Here is a 9,049-nt window from a genome sequence, read left to right as displayed (position 1 = left end):
AATGTATGTCATTGTTTTCTGAGTTCAATCCTCAATGATTTGCCAAGGATTTGCCAGAAAAACACATTTTTATGAGAAAGAGATTAAAATTATAAGGTAAAAATATGGATATTCTGGGAAAATCTGGACAATTGAGAGGTATGACCCCCCCCCCCCCACCTCTCTTTTTATCTCCTTCTTTATTTCACAGCTGCACAGGAAATTTCGAGGTACAGGGAACCACATGCTGAGAGATTTGAAAGATTCAGAGTGGCAAGGGGTATGTATGCAGCACAAATAAACATGATCATATTAAATATATTGGGATTCTATTGATCAGTAGCAACTTAAGAATGTAGATTTTAGCTGTAACAGCAAGCATACATGCATTCTTCTATAGCTATCGGTAATTGTATTGATCAAACATAATACTGTATTCAGATTAAGTGAGTTCAGTTCCACCCTTTACATTTCTAGAAAGCTGTATACACAATTAACCTGAAATTTGCAGTGAGGCCTGCAAAACAGCTAATAGTGGTACAACTGCTTGAGATAGACATTACTGATAAAATTTGGGGAAGACACATACTTTAGCGAAGTCATTAATAGTCACATTTGCAGTCCTGATCACATTTACTTAGCTAATGCCATCTTGACAGCATTTGTAAAGGAAAAAAAAAACAGAATAATCTGGATTTTAACCCTCGCTCACCTGTGATCTGTCCAAAAGCCCACTGCACTTATATACTGTGCCACAGAGAAAGTTAGGCAGCAGCTGTATTTACTACACTCAGTGCTGTCCAGAGTGCTGATGGCCGCACATCGCTACTTAGCCCTTTTCTGCGAAGGAAGGCAAAACAAATAAAATCATGCACTTTTTTCCTTAAACAAAGAACTGCATTTCCTCGACGCACAGTGTAGTGCAAATGGTGAAGGTATAGGCAACAGTTATTTATGTAATAAATCTTTGGTCCCAAAATTTCTCATCTAGACTAAAGCATGAACATCATAGTATCTGCTAGCAATTTCTCCAATAACATATCTTACAAACTACTTCATAAGTTCAAGTTGAATTGATGAAATCAGAATCACAAATGCACTAACACTTTGCCATCATCTACGCAAATCAGTCTCTTGGTGATGAGCTATCTAAAGAGGTGTTTAGCATGCCTTACTCTGGTTACTGAGCTGTTATCTTCCATTACATGAAAAGGCATTCATAAACACAAGACAAGGGCAGTGACGTGTGCTTGACTGAACACATACTTTCTGATATTCATGTGAGCCCTGCAGCAATGCACTTGCAAATAACATAGCAGTACTTGTTCCATTTTCAAGCAGATTACAAAAATACAGAGCATAACTGCATTGTTACAATTGGTATGGGACTATACTGACACTGGACATTGGTCATACATGCATATCACATTGATATTGTCAGTAAATTCTATTAATGTGGACATCACTTCATCTGAATATGAAGACACATACCTCCACCCTTGCAGTACTGGTATTCCAAAGTGTGCGTGTGTGTGTGTGTGTGTGTGTGTGTGTGTGTGTGTGTGTGTGTGTGTGTGTGTGTGTGTGTTATCTAAACAAAATACTGAAAAACAGGTACATGTATGCAGGGGTGGAGCCAGGATTTTCAAAGTTGTACTCACAGCTCCCAGACTGCTGCCCCCTTGATAAGCCACACCCCCATTAACACTGCTGACTAAGCAATGCCCCCTTCATATTGCTAATCTCTGAAAAGATCACTGGCAAGTACATGCCTGGGTAGTAATTACTTACATGATGCACAAACATTTAATTCTAAAGGTGCATCTTCCATAAGTCCAAAAACAAAATACCTTTCCATTTATACTAGGATAGATCAGTTTGCCCTCCCCAAGATTACTCTTCTTCCCCTTGCATCTCCTAACTCCTGTAGTGTCTCATTAGAGCTCCAGTAGTGCTGCCAATTAAAGGACTGGCAGGCTCTTGGCAATACATGGTCCTCAGTGTTTTTCTCTGTAGGTACAACATGTAGGGCTCTCCCTAGATAACATCCAAGCTATGAGCCACAACTACCTCCCTTCCACCTGCATTGGTCACCTGGCAATGGCTGTTCACTCCTACGGCCTACACACACACTAAGCCTTCTGGAAGAGTAAACCTTACATTCCCAACAACAAATACATTTTAGCTGGGCTCAGACATACTGCCAGTGACAATAAATGAAGATGTGTACCCATGGGAGTCAATCAAGCAAAAACTAAAGCTGTTGAAAGTTACATCCTTACTACCCTGCTTACATTCTGTGAATCTCAAGCCTTTGCTGAAAGCAAATTGGTTGAAGCAAGAAAAGTCCCCCAGACTCCAGAACCAGTTGGACTGTATATGCTCTAAAGTGCTTTTTGTGAGTTTTTTTCTAGTCTTATGATCCAGTGATAGTCTGAACAAAATTATTGGAAAGAAATGAAAATAAATTCAAGGAAGAAATAAGTTTTGCCCAAAGCTTAATGTTCAAAGCTGACACAATACCACCCAATATCATGAGAAGACAACAGCTTGTAAGACAAGAATCATATCTGCAATTGCCGGCTGCTTCCCTACCCTCCCACAAAATGAAAACGGTCACTTTATGTATAGCCTTATGCTGTTACATGCTGAAAGAACAAATGAAGACACTCAGGTTTGATTGTGGAAAATGTCAAATAAAATTACCACACCATTCTCAGCCCCCTTGTAAGCTAGTGAAAGTGATCTTGTCTCCACATATCTGAGTAGTGCTGGTTTCTGACTAGGCTGGGTACAGGGCATTAGTTGGGGATGGTGTCTCTCTACAAAGGCTGTTTCAAACTTCCACTGTACAGAATAATTTACTGCCAAGCTGTATACATATTTAAATAGTTGCATAGACACATCTTCTCCCCTCAGAAATAAATAAAACACTAATTCAAAAATAAAGACCTATGGGCAGCATAATAAAAGGAAAAGAAATACTCAATGCATGCAAAATAAATGTAACTCTCAGAAAGACAAAAACACTCCTGCTAAACTAAACAAGGAACTCTGGACTGTGATAAAGTCAACAAAGCTTGATATAAGGTAAACATATTAACCCTGGTGAAAGATAACCACAAAGTATTTTTAACTGTGCTAGAAATCCCAGAAACAATGACTGGCACTACAGTGTGCTAATAACAAATTATATCACATTCTTGGACCAGAGGATATAGCCAATCCACTGGTCAACTAATTCAGATTGAACTTCATCCACCCAATCTTCCAATATTCTCACATCAAATACCTGCATCTATAACCCCGTCAAATCTCTTAGCAATTTCTGAAGTTACTACCTAAGGCTAAGAGCATGTCTATTGTGACTGGATAACATAGTAGACTGCCTACTGGTTAGTCTGAAACATGATATGTCAAACTCCCTACAAAGGCTATTCAGTACTAATCACAAAACAGGTTTTGTGCTGGATGAATGAAAGACTGCAACATACATTCTCTTGCATGAAGGTAGGACTTCAATGAGCCCAACATATTCACTATTATAAGGAAATCCTTTTTTATTGTACAGTTTATATCTACAGGTATATCATCCATATCCAGGCACATAACTGTTCCCCTCTACTTGACACTCATTAGACCAATCACTGAGTATAATGCCCCTTTTGTTATGTACCTGTCCACACACTTGTCACAAGTGGATGCCATCTAACCCTCAAACATTTATGAATTATTTCAAAGCAAACATTGTACTAATAAGTTACACCATGCTAAAATTCCCATCCCCCAAAACCATGTAAACTCTGCTACCAGTATGCAAAGTGTTTACATTAACCCTATACCATTATGTAAACAGCTGCACTGAGGTAGCTGTACCCACAAGGAATAAGTAGAGAACCAACTCAAATAACAAGGCACCCTGGTGGGATCCTGATATCAACATGTTGTATAACAAAAGGATGAAAACCATGGCCAAAACTAGGAAGTGCAATACCCAGAAAAGTGAGAAATGCTCAAACTAAATAAGCAACTCAGAAATATTAGCAAGCCTACCAAAGCCAAATTTGAGGCAGAAATATCCACAAAGACAAAGGATAACCACAAGGCCTTCATCAGCTTTGTCTGCAACCTCAAAGGTAACACAACAGTGTGCTGAACAAATTGTAAATGGAACAGCCTAAAAGGTATTGGAGGATATAGCAAACCTAGTGGCTGATAAAATTAATCCCAATTTCACCCCTTCTTCCCCTCAATACTTCTCAGGAGACACCCTCGACCATAATTTCTCTGGCTATCACTAGCGAACAAGTCTTCAATGCACTCTCCAAATCAAAGAATACTACTTCATTGTGCCCTGATAATATTCTGGGATACCTCTTGGATAGCCTGAACCATGAGCTACCAAGCACTCTAAAATCACCGTTCAACAATAGCCTATTAATTGGCTTCATGCATAGTGAATAGAGGACTGCTGCAGTTAATTCTCAGCACAAGGTTTGGCCTTCTACTGACCTGGATAACTACAGACCATAAGTCTGACTGGTCTTGTATGTAAAGCCATGGAAAGAAGTATCATGGATATTTTAAATAAAGACACAGGGAACCTGTTTTCTTATTTACTTCTGCAATGATTACAGATATTGAAATAAAATAGCATAAACACTGATAGCCATTTGCTAAACAATTTAGCCTCACAATGAAAACAGACTCAGCATGAGCGGTAAACTTCTCTTCCCTTGAAACTCACATTCATTTAAATGGATGAAAACCCACATTAAAAGAAAACAAATCTGGTAGTGGAGGATTAAGTTTACCTTTGAGCTGTTTTCAAACCATAGGCTACCTGCACACATTTATAGTGCCATGTACACATATATGTGTTCTTTGATTCACCTTCCTGATTTATTAAATTATATTCCTTGTATAATACAGCACCATTTGTTAGAATGGTGTTTTAAATCTATAGTTATCAACATTCTTCTAGAAATCAACAAAACAAAACATATGAAACAATGATAAAACTACCCATTTCAACCATAAAAAGCCACTCAAACTCATTACAATCCACCAATATTACTCAATATGCCCAATCTCTGCAGAAGTAAAAGTCATCCAAATAATTCCACATTATAGAGAACTGTAACTAATAAAGAGGTCACTACTGGCAAACAACTTTAGATTTCAATGTTTCATCTACAAATTCAGTGCCTGCTGCCTTTGAAGAATTAATTGCCTATGTTACATTAAAAAAATGGTAAGTTGATAATATTGCAATAGGGAATGACTGACAAACCAACAACAAGTTCATTGTTACTAGGAATCTTATACAAAGGAGGACACACTCAGGAGTGTAGAACCCCTTTGCCCCTAAAATGTACCAAATAATCCGCAATCAAAAAGGCACTGCAGTATCAGCACTCCATCTACATGGTGTGGGAGTAGAATCCACAGCCTTCTGCACCAAAGGCAATTATGCTACTAACACTGTTTTCAAATTCTACAGCACAAACAGTGGCTGCCATTTGTTGAACAAAACAGTTAGTTGCACACTGAAAACAGATTTAGCATGAGCAACGGCAAACTTATCTTCCTTTGAAACTCGCAATTCCATGAAAATTAAATTAAACTTGGTCCCTTGAAAATGCACTAAAACTTATAATTCCCTGAAAATGGATGATTCAGGCTCTTCTCTCCTGTAACCAAGTTACAGGTTCAAGCCTTATCAAGTTAATTGACTACCCCCCCCCCTTAACTAGAACATTACACAACATACCTCCATACCTCTCAACCTCTTAGCATAAGAAATCTGGACAAAGCATAAATAAGGACAGATTTTAAATACTGCTCTTACAGACTTAGAAAGTTGCTAGAATAACAGAATTTTGTCTTAGCATGCATTTTCTAAAATAAATGAAATCAAACTTAAATGTATGACATTTATTTATTTCAATCCTCAGTGATTTGCTAGAAAACCACAAATCCTGAGAAATAAGCCAAAAATATAAGGCAAAAATCAGAGCATTTTGCAAAAAGCTGGAGTTTTGAGAGGTATTCATATATCTTAATCTCTTAGTGTAAGAAATATGGACAAAGCCTGAAATAATGGAGATACAATGTCTCAAAACAGGGATCATGCCTCTCAATCTCTTCAAGCAAGAAATTTGGACAAAGCCAGTAGTAATGGGGGAACAAAGGCCCAAAAATAGGGAAACATTTTTAAATATTGCCCTTACAAACTTAGAAAGTTGATATAACTGCAGGGTTTGCATTAGCATGAATTTTCTGAAGCATAATGGAGTTTGAAACGGAATTGTCTGCCATTATTTTCTCACTTCAGTCCTCAATAGTTAGCCAGTAATTTGCAAGAAAATCACCAGCTTTAGAAGAAATGGAGTAAAACCATGAGGCAAAGATATGGACATTCTGTAAAAATCTGGATAGTTGAGAGGTATGATAGGGATAGCTTTTAAATGTTGCTCTTTTTAACTAAGAAAGTTGCTAGAATAACAGGATTTGTGCTAGAATATATTTTCTGAAGGATATGAACATATAGGTAATTATTTAGTGACTTCAGTCCTCCACGATTTGCCAGAAAACCACAACTTTTATGAGAATCAGACCAAAACTATGGGGCTAAATCTGGACAGTTGAGAGGTATGTTAAACACACACACACACACACACACACACACACACACACACACACACACACACACACACACACACACACACACACACACAGACACACACACACACACACACACACCTACCTTCTCACACATATCAACACAGTCACCCTCTCTTTCATACAATAAATGGTTAGCATGCATTCCATACACGCACATTTTATTTCACATAACAACAAATACACACACACACCTTCTCTTTCATACAGCAATGAATGGCAACTTTAAATTACACACACACACACACACACACACACACACACACACACACACACACACACACACACACACACACACACACACACACACACACACACACACACACACACACACACACACACACACACACTCACACACTTTCTCAGTCATAAAGAAATGAACAGAACCTCTAGAATAAATAATATAAGTGTACACACACATACACTACTCACTTACTTGCTTACCTTCTCTCTCAATGGAATGACTATTTTAAATTGTGTGCACTAGTGCAAAATAGGTTTACATCCATGTTAGTTTGTGAGCAAAGCACTTATGACCCTCCTTAAAGGAGAAGACGCCACTTTATATTTTTCTCCTGGATCCTAGTGCCTGCCTTGTGCTACCCTCTCCACGCACTGTACTGAAATGTGTACAGTGAGTATGCCTCCAGACATCCCTGCATGTATGGTTCAATTCAGCAACATTGATTCATGACAGCTTCTTTTTCCTCACCAGGATGCATTTAAATGTATTTTTTCAAACTGTACTCACACAGTCATATCACAAGTCCTGCCTTTGCACACAAGTCTCATAATAGTATATGTTACTTGTGACACTATGATGATGTCATCCTCTATAAAGAGCTCTGTGACAATAATAAAATCAGACATCTGTGATGGTGTGAGTGTTAAGTACTGTGTTCTCCAGCTTGTGTAAATAGTTTGATAGGGGATCAATTCACACAACAGTCAACTTGTGTGTATGTGTGTGTGTGCATCATCAGAAGAGCTTGATTCCAGGTCCTGCTGCCATCAATCAAGTATTATTCAGATAATACTTTTACACTAGTACATGACTCCTTGGCAAGTTCATACAGACCTCCCAAAATCATCTTCTCACCATACACTGATGATGCCATCCTCTAGAAATGCCTATTGATACACTTAAAGTCAGACTTGTGCAGTGGTGCTAGCACTCAGCACTGTGTTCTCTAGCTTGCATAACCCAATAGGTAGGGGTTCTAATCTCACAGCAGTTAGCTTGAGTGTGTGTGTTCATCCAACTGTCAGTCTGTAAACAATTTTGCACTGGGATGTGAGTCCACATCTGTGTCACACAATCCTCCCTGTATCATCTTCTCACCATACACTGATGATGTCATCCACTATAAAGTGCATTATGACAGTATTAAATGCAGAGATATGTGTTGGTGTGAGTGTAAAGTACTATATTAATTAGATAGGTAAGGGTTCTAATCTTGCAGCAGTCATCTTTGTGTGTGTGTGTGTGTGTGTGTGTGTGTGTGTGTGTGTGTGTGTGTGTGTGTGTGTGTGTGTGTGTGTGTGGTCCTTCAGCTATCAATCTGGAATTAATTTTACACTAGGATGTGATTCCATATCTATGTCACACAATCCTCCTAACATCATCTTCTCAGCATACACTGATGATGTCATTCTCTATAAAGTGCACTCTGACAGCATTAAACTCAGAAGTCTATGTTGGTGTGAGTGTTAAGTACTGTGTTGTATAACTGAAAAGGTAGGGGTTCTAATCTCACAGCAGTCAACTTGAGTGTGTTCATTTAACTACCAATCTAGAGATAATTTTATACCAGGATGTGAGTTCACATCTGTGTCACACAATCCTCCCAACATCTTCCTCTCAGTATACATTGATGATGTCATTTTCTATAAAGTGCACTCTTTATCTGTTAAAATCATACATCTGATCTGTAGTGGTGCTAGTCTTACATTGTATGGAGTCCAGCTTGTATACCTGCATAGGTGTGTCCAAATCTGACCTCTATCAACTGGGGAGTGTGTGTGTGTGTGGGGGGGTTGATGGTATATTATAATCATTGTATGATGTTTTGAATATCATTTCATTTGACTCCCACTCAGCACAACATTTTATATAGCCACATGAATCTTCTGTGTACATGGCATCCTTTCTGTGGAACACTGAGAATGTCATCATCTCAAAGATACATGCACACATTGTGAAGCACAGCCCTACATTAATCCATGCAAGCCATCTGCAGACCACTGGATATGTGATTGCTAAATCTGTCATGGGGTGGTATACATGGCACATATGGACATAGGCAGTTTGCAATAAAATCAAACCCACACCGAATCTGTACATACAACTTCTATTTTCCCTTACATAGGTATAGTGTTTTTGTTT

This window comes from Protopterus annectens, chromosome 1.part0 (assembly GCF_019279795.1).
Source record: "Protopterus annectens isolate FY-2018-M chromosome 1.part0, PAN1.0, whole genome shotgun sequence".
In the NCBI taxonomy this organism is placed as follows: Eukaryota; Metazoa; Chordata; order Ceratodontiformes; family Protopteridae; genus Protopterus; species Protopterus annectens.
The sequence above is the reverse complement of the archived record's forward strand: the minus strand, read 5'-3'. Positions refer to the sequence as shown.